Genomic DNA, 16343 nt, shown 5'->3' with positions numbered 1-16343 from the left:
TGTGGATCTCTTGATGAAGAATTACATCCACTTATTCTTCTTTTGAGCACGTTTTGGCGATTCTTAGGTTCTATAGAATACTTGAGGATAAGTTTTCTTTTTCTAACATTGAATGATCACATTCACCCGATGTTTCATCATCAATGACACGTAATATAATATATATATATATATATATATATATATATATATATATATATATATATATATATATATATATATATATATATATATATATATATATCCAATTACACATATAGTATACACAAAACATATTAACTTGTATTTAGCATGCAATTAATATTTTCATTTATGCATATAATCCTAATACAAGTAGACTTCCTTCAACATTCCTTTTGAAATCATTTCCAAAAACAATTTTGCATTTGTATGAAAAACCTTTTATTATTATAAATTCTTTTTGAAAAGATTATTCTAACTAGCATTTTGATCATTGGTTTTGATTGATTTTAAGGTTACCCAATCCTTGACTTATCCCTTCCATTGAATTGTTAGTGTGGCCCATTTTTTACATGTTCTCAATTCTCCTAATAATAGACAATGGAGTTTGATTACATGATTTGTATTTGCTAGAGTCGTGACGCAAATTCATTTCAAGTTTAGCTTTTGATGAATCACAAATAGTCGTCTTTTCAAGCTTTCTTTTCAAAGAGTTATTTTCATCAATTAGAACTTTGTTAAGTTGTCTAACTTTGTATAATTCTTTTTCTAAAATTTTTAATTTGTTACGACTACTATCATATATAAATTTAATATTTTTGTAATCATCTAGCAATTCTTCATAATTAGATGGATAGAATACATGTACCTCATTGCATTCCATGCTTGAGACATCATCTTATTTGTAGGGAGATTTAACCTCTTCTTCACTGTGACCATCTTGATTGAAATGATTCCAAGATCTCATCAGGAAAAAATCTTCATCTCCATCCAAACCCTTTTCTTGAGCATCTTCCCAATCTCTATCAAGATTCCCAAGCTTCTTCAATTTCTCTCTTACCCTTTTACCCTTAAACTCCTACAATTTTCTTCTTCTTCTTGAGTGCATAGTGAATCTCAACATTCCTTTGCATTTTCACATGAAATTATCTTCATTCCTTCTTCATTAGGAAGAACTTCATGAAGTAGTGAAATAGCATCAAATTGTTTCAAAAACTTCATTGTCTTGAAATATTGACTTTACTAGTCTTGAACTAGCTTGTGGAACAAAGTCTCCTACTTTGATAATCCTCCCGAATTAGTACTCCTTAATTTGAGATAATCTTCAAATCTTAATTTCCACACATCAATATCTTCTTTATCAAAGATTGGTGCTTCTTTCACCAATTCTTCTAAGTATCTCATAGTTTGAGTTGATCCGAGAATCGTTGACTCAGGTGTTGCACAAAACGAATTTTGATACTACCAAAAATGTTTATAAAGCAATGATTTGAGTAACCACTCTAATACCGATTATAAGTAACTAGAGGTGGGTGAATAGTTACTTAATACGTTTTTAACATTTTTTTGATTGATCACCAAATTTGATTAACTATGATCAACCAATTCAACTCAAACTTGATTTCAAAATGATAAGTAAAGTAATGTAAAGAACATAGACACAAGGATTTATAGTGGTTCGGGTAGATGTTAACAACTCCACCTTAATCCACTCCCTGATTACAATAATCGGGATTTCTTGCTTCACTAAGCACTTTTCTCCAAACCCGGTGGAGATCCGATTTACAAGTCTTCAACTTCTTTTGTAGACAACAAACCTAATCTTTCTATCCCTTTGAAAGGCCAACTCCAACCTAGCTCAACGTGTCTTCAACTTGGACAAGCATTAATCTCCAAATAAGATTAATCAACTTCCTAAGTCCCTTTAAGGAAGTAGATCACTAAGCTAGCCTATGCTTCTACTAATTAAGTTACAAGACTCATACAATTAGTAATGATGATCCTAAGACAATTCTAGGACATACATCACACTAAGTAAACTCACAAGATAAACAAATTTGATTAGTAAGTTTACAACGACCAAATTCTATATCTATAAGATCATAGAATCTTCTCTTGCTTGATCACATTTGAGTAGTAATTAAAGCCCCTGTGATCTCTGGAAATATGCCTTTTGAATGTGCAAGAGGGTCAACTTCAAATGCTCTCCAATGCTTACTATTTATAGTAGAATTCAAAAACTAGCTGTTGTCATACGGACACAGGCACAGTCGACCATGGTTCGACCGTGCGTGCCCCAGTCCAAAATATGTTTCCGTTGTATAGCCTTTTGACTCAGATTTGAACACTATATTTTTGAATCTTTACTTCATTTTGCACCTGTAAAAGAAACCCAATATCATATACAAGTAATATATGCATTAAGTGTGTGAGATTTGGTCTTATTGTGTGAAAATGACTTAACACTCTAAATGTGGTAAACCCAACATTCTTGGAGAAGTGTTTTGATTGTCATTTTAGGTAATCTTAGTTTGGTCAAGACTTAGTTAGGTTCATTAATGCATTTAGTTTAATCCTAAAGACTAATCAACATGTCATTAACTTCCTAGTTTCAATTAAACATTAAGTGTGTAAATACATCAATGTTAAGTGTGTAAATTAAACATTAAGTGTGTAAATACATCAATGTTAAGTCATACTTGGACATGTTACATAAAGTGTTACTGAGACAAGACCAATTAGATTATTGACCATTATTGTTTATGAACCATTTTACACTTAATTCATTGAAGCAAAGTTATTTGAATCCTAGTGTTTTAACTAATAACACATAGCAAGTTTAAGAGCATGTTAACAAGTTGGCAAATTAATGAGTATTAAACATATTAGCAAGTAACAAGTAATACTCACACATAGCAAGAGATAGTTATTCTAAAATCAATCATATAGATATTTGCACAACACTATGGTTTAAGTTTTAGCAAGCTTGCTTGCAACATAACATATTGTATGATTAATGTGTAAGCACACATTAATGTCCAGCACATGCACAAGGGAAGAGCAATCTCTAGTTGGGACTTGGTGACCATCCTAAATGTATCTAAGTGTATTTTAGGATCATAAGTCTTTACTAGTTATACTTCAAAATGTTTTTCTTTATTTAGCCTTAATTTGTCACTAAGTAATCTTTAAGTGTAATTAGTGTTCTAGTGACATTAGCTTATGTGTGTTGGTACTTGGTGATCATCCTAAGAATGTCTAGACATGTTTTAGGATCACAAGTTATTGATTAACACTTATGTGTTATGCCTAATCATGGTTAATATGTAGTAAAGCATAATCAACTAAGATTAGTGTTTTTATGACCAAAACTCAATTGAGTTGGAAGAGGCATCTATTCTAAGGGTGTTGAGAAAGGTTTCATGAATTATAGATGTTGGAAAGTGGTCAAACTAAATTTGATCAAAAATGGTGACAGTGAATTCTGCGGTCGCATTGCGGTTGATCGTGGTGGCGATCGTGCAAATTGTTTTCACAAAATTGCATTGCAGATTCAGTCTGGGCTTCTACGGTTAAGTATACGATCGGACCGTACTTTGACCATGTACTTAAATGATCTTTATTTCCCTTCTAAGTTTTGTTTGATTTGGTCATTTGCAAGATCAAGTATGGATTAGTGAGCTTGCGTGTTTTATGTTAACATGTCGATCATCACTTATGAATATATATTTTTCATCATCAAAACATATTCTTTGGTTAAGCATAATACTTAACTTTTTTGGTTAGTCTATTAACCAACATTCAACCAACATAAGGGTTCAAAGTTATTTCAATCCAAGAATAATCTCAATGACTACTCATGATTGAACTTGATCTTACAATACAATGCTTATGTGAGTTTGCATAGTGTGATTTGATTAAGGTTTGGTAGTGATGCTAAACATATAATAGTTTAACAACTAACGCGATACCAAATTGCGTAAAAGGGGCAATCCAAACATAAGAGTGGATTAGATAAGTGAATACTACTTATTTTATTGAATTAGATTTCGATATTAAGTTACTTGCTACTTGTTACTAGTTATAATTGTTAATATAAGCTTTGTTTATTTATGAGAGTTTTAATTGTTAGTCAAATCAATCAAACCCCCCCCCCCCCCAATTAAACAACCCTAGGACAATTATTAGTTTCAATAATTCGACTTGGACTGCTCTGTTGGGACGAACTTAAAACAAATACTTACATGAAAAGTGTTAAGATGACCGGGTCTTAAGTGCTCAGTAGTTGTGTCTGCTTATTTGTAATGTTTGAATCTTGTTATAAATTTGAGGGTAATTGGTGTATTGTGCAACACGCATCATAGCAGGAGGATTTGAAATTTTTGGGTTAATGGTTAACCCACTTCGAGTAGATATAGAATTGACTTGCGAAAAGTTATTTGGATTTTTCGATTCTTTACCCTTTGAGTTTGGTTGTGTATTAGATGGTAAAGTTCTCTATTGCCTTTTATCAAGTAATTAGCATATTCTCCCCATGTCACTTTCTAGATTTTGAACTGACGCTTGATGATTTCTTCGAACTTGCTCATTTCCTGTTAGGAGTTGATGCAATTGTCTCTTTATTTGCTCGTTTGCCTCTGATTGACTTTTTACGAAATTCATCATAACTTCTTCAAAGTTAGATTTCTTCTCTACTAGCTGTGTGTTATGCTTTTGTTGTGGATGTTGTATTTGTGGTAACGGTTGTTATTGGAAATTTTGTTGAGGTGAAAATGGAGGTTGGTTTTTATTGAAGAAACCAGGTGCTCCATTTCTTTTAAAAGCAAAATTTTTCAGGTTTTGGTACCCAAAGTGTGATGACCCGGGAATTTTTGACCAAATTTAAACTTGAATCTTATTTAATTTCGATACGATAAACAAAGTCTGTAATGTTGAGTCTCGAAAGTTTTGAAATTTATATTCATATAATCAATTAACCATTGACTATTCCCGACGATTCACGAACTATTGTGTGTAAATAAGTATGTAAATATATATATATATATATATATATATATATATATATATATATATATATATATATATATATATATATATATACCTCAAAATATATATATATAAGTAATTATAATACCTCAAAATAATAAAATACAATTTAATCATTAGATTAAATTGTAAAATAATATACATAATCATTAGGCTATTATTAAATGAATCTCTAAATGTTTATATATACATAGGATTCCTATATAAATGATGATTATAAACATATTGTGATATAGGAAAACGTATAGATAATATATAATCATAATATGTTATCATTATTAAATACTATATAATTAATGTATTGTAATATTGAAATATGTAATTACAAGTTTATTTATAGTTGTTACTACATGAAATATTATTATTAGCATCATTATATATATATATATATATATATATATATATATATATATATATATATATATATATATATATATATATATATATATATATATATATATATATAAGTAATTATAATACTTCAAAATAATAAAATACAATTTAATCATTAGATTAAATTGTAAAATAATATACATAATCATTAGGCTATTATTAAATGAATCTCTAAATGTTTATATATACATAGGATTCCTATATAAATGATGATTATAAACATATTGTGATATAGGAAAACGTATAGATAATAAATAATCATAATATGTTATCATTATTAAATACTATATAATTAATGTATTGTAATATTGAAATATGTAATTACAAGTTTATTTATAGTTGTTACTACATGAAATATTATTATTATTAGCATCATTAGTAGGATTAGTATTATTTTTACTAGTATTACCATATCTGTATTATTATTGTTATCTATTTTGATTATTAATACTAATATAACTATTAGTATTATTATTAGTATTTCGATATTATTATCAATAGTTTTATTAATTTATTACTAGTATTAATGTTTGATTAATAATAACATTATCAATATCAAAATTTATAAATTTAGATATATATATAAATATACATGAACAGATATAAACATACATATACAAATTCAATATATAGATTGATACAAGAATTCAGATAAATAAATAATTACAGTATGACAGATAACAGATAAATATAGATATATAACAGACAAAAATAAATAAAACTAACATATTCCATACAGATAGATATATTTGATTCTGTTACAGCACGTATTAGATAACCATCATAATCAAATTAATATTTTTCTGTTCATGATTGGTACTATCTTTGTTAAAAAGTCAAATTCCCTTCAGCTAAAACCAAAAATCTGTTATCCATCTATATCTGATATATTCTCTATATTTTTTTTTATATTTCTGTTCTTGCTTTATTCTAGTGCCGATCCAGTTGGGCTAAAAAACAAATTAATTGTACAGGATTAACTGTAATGATATCACACAACCTTTACAAAATCCTATGCTTATACACATTGAATTAAAACATCAAAATCAAACTAAACTTTTGAGGAAAGAAGCTCGATAACCCTGTTAATCTAACTTTTCAGCCATTATTCGATTTTGAATCAATTTCTAAAATGTAAAAATGCAATTCTGTTTGAAATCCCATATAAAAACTATCTGCAAAGTTCCAAACCTCAATTTTAAATATCGAGTTTGAATTTCGAAGTCAAACTTATTTTTCTAAAAGTCAAACTATTATGTTTTTGAAGGAATTCGAAGTCAGGGTTATGTTTCTATTTCAACTGAGTATTTAGAAAGTTTTTAGTGATTAATTGAAATATAATTCATGTTATCATCTTCAGCCAAAACGTTCCACAATTCAAAATCATAATTTTTTTTTAAAACCGTCGCTAACAGTTGCAGTATTCATTTAGTATATATATATTTTTTTCTTTTCTTTTCAATTCACTCAAGAATTGATTCAGGTTGATTTTATAAAACGTCTGAAAGTATTAAAAAGAATATCAAACATAGTGTTATTGATTCCTGAATTGGTTGATTTCATTGGAGAAGATGAGTAATACAAGGAAAGGGTTATAAATATTTCGGTGTAAATATAAACAGAAAAAAAGAAACGGTTCAATGGTTTTGGGGGTGTCGGGTGTTCGAGAGGTCGCGGGTTCGATCCACACATGGGCTGTTTTTCTGTTTGGAATTCCTTTTATTTTGAGGTAGTCTACATTTATTTAATTATTATTATTATTCTTATTACTCATTAATATTAATTATTATTACTATCATAAATATGATTATATTTGCTAAAATTATTATTTGTTATATAATTATTATTATTATTATTGTTATTATGGTTATAAATATATTAAAAATTGAAGTAAAATTGATGATCAAAATAAATATTAATATGATCTTTGAACTTAATATAATGAACGGGATAATTAATAAGTCTACGATTTAATTATGAAATTAGTATGAAAATGCTTAAGGATTTTAAAACATACATATTTATACATGTCAAGTTTATATGTGTATATATATATATATATATATATATATATATATATATATATATATATATATATATATATATATATATATATATATATATATATATATATATATATATATATGCATATGTGAAAATTAAAAATTTGTTATTATTATGATAGTAACCATGATGATAATCATGAAGATTAAAATGATTAAAAGTCATGTTAAATAAATATGAATTCCATAAGGGTTGTAAACTTTAATGTTAATAATTGTATTATGAACATAAAATGTAAGAACTATAAATTTGAATATAAACTTGTAATAAGAATATGATCATGGAAAAATATAAGTATGATCATGATGATATAATTATTATCATAATTATTTTTATTATTAGTATTATCATTATTATTATTACTATTATTATTATTATCAAAAGTATTATTTTCATTATATTTTATTATTGTTATTATAATCATTATCATTTTTATTAAAAATATAATTATTAGTAAAAATTATCATGATTAGTAAAGTCATCATTATTTTTATTATTATTATTATTATCATTTTTATTATTATTCTAGTATTATTATTATTATTATTTTACAAACAAAAGAAATTTATATACAAATATATTTAATACATAAGTATACTAATGTTATACAATATTATGTTTTAACTAATATAACATTAATTATATTGATAAAACATTAACTAAATTATATATCAAATAAGCATTATAATATATTGTAAGTGTTAATAAAATTATATATAAATATTAATCTTAATACATAACTAAATATATATAAATTTGCTCGATTCCGAATATATGTTTTAATATATATACAAAATGATATAGGTTCGTGAATCCGAGGCCAACCCTACATTTGTTCAGTTGTTTAATGTCGTTATATGTATTTTTACTACAAAATACATTAGGTGAGTTTCATTTGCTCCCTTTTTAAATTCTTTTGCAATATATATTTTTGGGACTGAGAATACATGCGCTGCTTTTATAAATGTTTTACGAAATAGACACAAGTGAGTAAAACTACATTCTATGGCTGGATTATTAAACCGATTATGCCCCTTTATAGTCTGGTAATCTAAGAATTATGGAACAGACACCCTAATTGACGCGAATCCTAAAGATAGATCTATCGGGCCCAACAAGCCCCATCCAAAGTACCGGATGCTTTAGTACTTCGAAATTTATATCATGTCCGAAGGAGGATCCCGAAATGATGGGGATATTCTTATATGCATATTGTGAATGTCGGTTACCAGGTGTTCAATCCATATGAATGATATTTTTGTCTCTATGCATGGGACGTATGTTTATGAGAAATGGAAATATGAAATCTTGTGGTCTATTATAATTATGAAATGATTATTTATGATAAACTAATGAACTCACCCACCTTTTGGTTGACACTTTAAAGCATGTTTATTCTCAGGTACGAAAGAAATCTTCCGCTGTGCATTTGCTCATCTTAGAGATATTACCTGGAGTCATTCATGACATATTTCAAAAGACGTTGCATTCGAGTCGTTGAGTTCATCAAGATTATTATTAAGTCTAATATAGTAAGATATATTACGAAATGGTATGCATGTTGTCAAATTTTGATGTAATGAAAGATTGTCTTTTCAAAAACGAATGCAATATTTGTAAAATGTATCATATAGAGGTCAATTACCTCGCGATGTAATCAACTGTTGTGAATTGTTTATAATCGATATGGACATCGTCCTGATGGATTAGGATGGGTCTTTACAGTTGGTATCAGAGCGATGGTCTTAGCGAACCAAGTCTTGCATTAGTGTGTCTAACTAGTAGTTGTTTAGATGCATTAGTGAGTCTCGACTTCGACCGTGTCTGCATGTCAAAAGTTTTGCTTATCATTAGTGTCGAAAATTATTTATTTATCATCCTTAAAGTCTAGACACGTCTTACTGCCTCTATTGCATAGACAGTGTATAGATAAATTCATATCTTAGCGTATATGTTATTGTTACCTTTGCCTGACAGCTTCCGTAGATTCCTCCATAACTTATGGGATTTTAGTATTATATGCATATGTAAATTATGTATTACAGGGTACTAATCTGCATCCTATAATCTATTTCTTATCGAAAAGTCTTTCATCTGATCGTACGAGATGAATCCCTCAACCAGTTCGAATTCCTCGGATTCCGACAACTATTCCGATATGAAGTTTCACCTATCAGCGTCACCAGAATGAATCAACCAATCAGTCATCCCCAATTCATCTGATGGGTTCGTAGTCGACTTAATCAATGGAGACGCGAAGAAGGCAATCCCATCCACCAACCGAATTTACCTTTTGGCGATGAACCTGAAGCACTTACCGGCGAACCTGTTCATAATACTATTTTCTCTCTCATTTCCCGAATATCTCGCCAAGATTATATTCTATCTAAAATTCTAAACCTTATTCATTCGCTCGTTTCGACCGACAATCATCCCGGAATAATAGAAGAAGTCAACGAACTTCACGCTTAAGTAATCAATTTGGAGAATATGGTGCAAAATTTACCAGCTTCAACAACATCACCGACACCAACAGTACCATCAGTAACAGCACCAGTACCATCAACAATTCATGCCTCAACATCTCATTATGTACCTCGAGTATAATCATCATTCTACGTATCGTTCTACATCAATTACCTTCGTTCCTCATGGCGATTATGTAATCTCTAATGTTTTAGAGATTATGTACTCTAGATCAAACGATAAATCAAATGAGATTAATATCATATTGACTCATTAAATCCATGATTGAATCAGAAGCAAATATATATACAAGTATATTTTCATAAAGATTGTAATTAAAAATTCTTTCGTACAAACGGTTAATGGTGAAAATATTTTAACGGGTAGGTAATACCCGAGGAATATTTAGATTTCACTTTAATAAGTTACACTGTACATTCGACGAAGCTAATTCAATGGTCATTTACTATCCTACTTACATCCACAGATATACATACCCGTTCATCGCAGAATAACAATTTTCATTCAATTTCATATTTGGATTTTGACCTATCGGAATCCAACAAGTGGCATAATGAAGAAAACATTGGACAAAATAAAATTGTTAGAAACAAACAAATTAATTATGAGAAATTTTGTTAAGAATCCACGCTAACAAAATCTTAGCTAACTGTTCCTAGCTAACTGTTAATTCTGTATTATATTTTATTTATCGCAATTTATTTATCGCAATTTAAATTCTCGCAATTTTATTTATTGTCATTTAATTTATGTTATTTACTTTACGCATTTAATTTATCGTCATTTAATTTCTGTTATTTATTGTACGCACTTTAAATATCGGAACACGTATACAAGGTTTTGACATATCATATCGACGCATCTATATATATTATTTGGAATCACCATAGACACTCTATATGTAGTAATGATCGAGTTCTCTATACAGGGTTGAGGTTGATTCTACAATAATATATATAGTTTGAGTTGTGATCGAGTCTGAGACATGTACACGGGTCACAATACCTATTAATTAATTCAAAAATTATATATTAAACTATATATGAATTATTGAATTGCTAACTGTGGACTATCAACTGAGGACTACCAACATTGGACAATTAAAATGGATTAAAATATTGATTATAACATATGAAACTAAACAATTCTTCAAGTTTGCCACTTGATTTCATCCTAAACCTCATTGTATCTTGACGATTACAATCTGCATTCAAAACTTTCATGATTCTTGAAAACATCTCAATCGAGAGGATGAACCAACTGCACTTCATCTACGGAAGAAAATATTGATGCATATAGCTATTCACCTGAGAAACTCTTGGCAACTGAGAAAACGTTTAAAACGTAGCTATGCTAATTTCTTAGTGTTATTATTACCCAAAATAACTTTGCAATCTCTTTCCAAATTAACAAATTTTGTCTCAGCTCCAGCAAGTCAACTTTGACTTTTCGTTAGAAACAACCTTATTATAACCTTGATTTATATGTGTGCTCTTTTATTGTTACCGGAGAACCTTTTATTATATTCCACCATATTACCAGTAGATGTACCAGCAACCTCGTTGCTCCTTGGCTTAAATCTCTCCGACAAATCACTATATTTATCTATTGAAGTCTCATCATGTACTCATCCGTATCTTGTAACAAGAATTGCCATACCAATTACCGGGAATCAGCAACTCTGTATTGTGAATCTCGCAACGTTTCCACATCAACAGTTATATGTATCCATATAACATTTATCTCTTAGAACTGTGATCTTCCATTCTGAAATTCTGAAAAGCACCCAGTCTGCAAATTAATGCTCTGAATTTTGAAAAGTTGAATGAAGCAACAAAAACTGTAAATGACCTCAAAAGCCAAAAGTTGATGATAAAGAATTGAGTATTGGAAACACTCAATAGAAAAATTAGTACCGAAAAGGGGATTATGCGAAACTATGAAGGAAACCGTGGATAAATCATAAAGAATAAGTTTGACTTCAAAGAATCCAAATGATTCAATGCCTGCTGAAATCTTTAACGAATACCTTGCTTCTGACTCCAAACTCTTGCGGACAGATTTTCTTTACCATCCTTCGATATTAGAAATTCCGAGATATCATCGTATCTTTCATTATAAATATCCTGCATATTTCTGAAGATATTTTCATAACTATTCTTACCTGAAATCATTAATCTCTTCATGATATCAGTGTTACATCATATAGAAACTGTTAGTTTCTATATTCAGTAAACTTTCGAGCTTAAAATATGAATGTTATTGAAGTAATGTTGGGAACTGATGCATGAGTTAGTATAATATAATGACACTTGATCAACGTGATTATATTACAGTAAGTCATGCTGAGTTTCTAAATGGAACATGATGATTCAAAGATTATAACCTCATCATGTGTCATGTTACATAACTCTTTCATTCTGATTAACTTCTGAACATATCAAGAAAATATATTCTTGATAGTTCTATTCTCAGTGATTCTGATAATTTGACAAATCAAATTGTGCTATTACGTTCTTTCTTGTTTAGAACATTAAGCTCATTCGAAACTCCACACCTATGAATTCTGGACCGTTACTTGCGAAAAGAAAACAAAAGCATGAAGCTCCGAAATAGAAAGGGGGTATAAATCGTAGCAAATAGGAGAGAGCATTAACTGTGGATGACAATGATTATAGGAGACAGAAGCAAGGACATCGAAATATAAGGAAAGATATAAAACCCAACAACAACACAGAAATTACAAACCGTAGATATTAATACGAATAGAAATATAAAGGCACGGTATAATTAAGAATAGTATCACCCAAGGTAATAGTAGAAGTAAACAGATTTTTCTGGTGGAAGACTGAAAAGAAGGATGACAGAAATGATAATTAGGAAAATATCAAGGATTAGAACTGGATTAAGTATTTTCACAATCTTTTGGATGTATGAACTAAGGAAGAAAGTATAGGAATGGTGAGAATAATGGAACGGAAGAGTTTAATTTATAATGGAAATATCAGACAGAGTAATCGAGGCAGATCATCGTATTTAATTATAGAGATCTTAATTTCCTTACTCGCCGAAGGATCAAATCTTTTAGATTTCAAAGATTTTCTTTAAATCCCTTGAATTTCGGAATTCAACCAAGACAATGTCAAAAGTTAAAACGAAACTTCATTTATTCATTTCACTCTTTTGTGATAGCTTCATTCGTGCTCTTCGAATAATCGAATTATTTTATTTGTATTATTCAATAATGATAAAACTCTATTTATCAGCTCATCTTCGTCAGGAAAACATATTTATTTTTAGCCATGACGACCTCACTCAAATTTCGGGACGAAATTTCTTTAACGGGTAGGTACTGTGATGACCCGGGAATTTCCGACCAAATTTAAACTTGAATCTTATTTGATTTCGATACAATAAACAAAGTCTGTAATGTTGAGTCTCGAAAGTTTTGAAATTTATATTCATATAATCAATTGACCATTGACTATTCCCGACGATTCACAAACTATTGTGTGTAAATAAGTATGTAAATATATATATATATATATATATATATATATATATATATATATATAAGTAATTATAATACTTCAAAATAATAAAATACAATTTAATCATTAGATTAAATTGTAAAATAATATACATAATCATTAGGCTATTATTAAATGAATCTCTAAATGTTTATATATACATAGGATTCCTATATAAATGATGATTATAAACATATTGTGATATAGGAAAATGTATAGATAATAAATAATCATAATATGTTATCATTATTAAATACTATATAATTAATGTATTGTAATATTGAAATATGTAATTACAAGTTTATTTATAGTTGTTACTACATGAAATATTATTATTAGCATCATTAGTAGGATTAGTATTATTTTTACTAGTATTACCATATCTGTATTATTATTGTTATCTATTTTGATTATTAATACTAATATAACTATTAGTATTATTATTAGTATTTCGATATTATTATCAATAGTTTTATTAATTTATTACTAGTATTAATATTTGATTAATAATAACATTATCAATATCAAAATTTATAAATTTTAGATATATATATATATAAATATACATGAACAGATATAAACATACATATACAAATTCGATATATAGATTGATACAAGAATTCAGATAAATAAATAATTACAGTATGACAGATAACAGATAAATATAGATATATATAACAGATAAAAATAAATAAAACTAACATATTCCATACAGATATATATATTTGATTCTGTTACAGCACGTATTAGATAACCATCATAATCAAATTAATATTTTGCTGTTCATGATTGGTACTATCTTTGTTAAAAAGTCAAATTCCCTTCAGCTAAAACCAAAAATCTGTTATCCATCTATATCTGATATATTCTCTATATTTTTTTTATATTTCTGTTCTTGCTTTATTCTAGTGCCGATCCAGTTGGGTTACAAAACAAATTAATTGTACGGGATTAACTGTAATGATATCACACAACCTTTACAAAATCCTCTGCTTATACACATTGAATTAAAACATCAAAATCAAACTAAACTTTTGAGGAAAGAAGTTCGATAACCCTGTTAATCTAACTTTTTAGCCATTATTCGATTTTGAATCAATTTCTAAAATGTAAAAATGCCATTCTGTTTGAAATCCCATATACAAACTATCTGCAAAGTTCCAAAACTCAATTTCAAATATCGAGTTTGAATTCTGGAGCCAAACTTATTTTTCTAAAAAGTCAAACTATTATGTTTTTAAAGGAATTCGAAGTCAGGGTTATGTTTCTGTTTCAACTGAGTATTTAGAAAGTTTTTAGTGATGAATTGAAATATAATTCATGTTATCATATTCAGCCAAAACGTTACACAATTCAAAATCATATTTTTTTTTAAAAATCGTAGCTAACAGTTGCAGTATTCATTTAGTATATAAATATATATATTTTTTTTTCTTTTCTTTTCTTTTCAATTCACTCAAGAATCGATTCAGGTTGATTTTATAAAACGTCTGAAAGTATTAAAAAGAAAATCAAACATAGTGTTATTGATTCCTGAATTGGTTGATTTCATTGGAGAAGATGAGTAATACAAGGAAAGGGTTATAAATATTTCGGTGTAAATATAAACAAAAAAAAAGAAACGGTTCGATGGTCTTGGGTGTGTCGGGTGTTCGAGAGGTCGCGGGTTCGATCCACACATGGGCTGTTTTTCTGTTTGGAATTCCTTTTATTTTGAGGTAGTCTATATTTATTTAATTATTATTATTATTATTCTTATTACTCATTAATATTAATTATTATTACTATTATTATTATTATCATAAATATGATTATATTTGCTAAAATTATTATTTGTTATATAATTATTATTATTATTGTTATTATGGTTATAAATATATTAAAAATTGAAGTAAAATTGATGATCAAAATAAATATTAATATGATCTTTGAACTTAATATAATGAACGGGATAATTAATAAGTCTACGATTTAATTATGAAATTAGTATGAAAATGCTTAAGGATTTTAAAACATACATATTTATACATGTCACGTTTATATGTATATATATATATGCATATGTGAAAATTAAAAATTTGTTATTATTATGATAGTAACCTTGATGATAATCATGAAGGTTAAAATGATTAAAAGTCATGTTAAATAAATATGAATTCCATAAGGGTTGTAAACTTTAATGTTAATAATTGTATTATGAACATAAAATGTAAGAACTATAAATTTGAATATAAACTTGTAATAAGAATATGATCATGGAGAAATATAAGTATGATCATGATGATATAATTATTATCATAATTATTTTTATTATTAGTATTATCATTATTATTATTATTACTATTATTATTATTATCTAAAGTATTATTTTCATTATATTTTATTATTGTTATTATAATCATTATCATTTTTATTAAAAATATAATTATTAGTAAAAATTATCATGATTAGTAAAGTCATCATTATTTTTATTATTATTATTATTATCATTTTTATTATTATTCTAGTATTATTATTATTATTATTATTTTACAAATAAAAGAAATTTATATACAAATATATTTAATACATAAGTATACTAATGTTATACAATATTATGTTTTAACTAATATAATATTAATTATATTGATAAAACATTAACTAAATTATATATCAAATAAGCATTATAATATATTATAAGTATTAATAAAATTATATATAAATATTAATCTTAATACATAACTAAATATATATAAATTTGCTCGATTCCGATTATATATTTTAATATATATACAAAATGATATCGGTTATTGAATCCGAGGCCAACCCTGTATTTGTTCAGTTGTTTAATGTCGTTATATGTATTTTTACTACAAAATACAT

The sequence above is a fragment of the Rutidosis leptorrhynchoides genome, chromosome 3 (genome assembly GCF_046630445.1).
Source record: "Rutidosis leptorrhynchoides isolate AG116_Rl617_1_P2 chromosome 3, CSIRO_AGI_Rlap_v1, whole genome shotgun sequence".
Classification (NCBI taxonomy): Eukaryota; Viridiplantae; Streptophyta; class Magnoliopsida; order Asterales; family Asteraceae; genus Rutidosis; species Rutidosis leptorrhynchoides.
The sequence above is the reverse complement of the archived record's forward strand: the minus strand, read 5'-3'. Positions refer to the sequence as shown.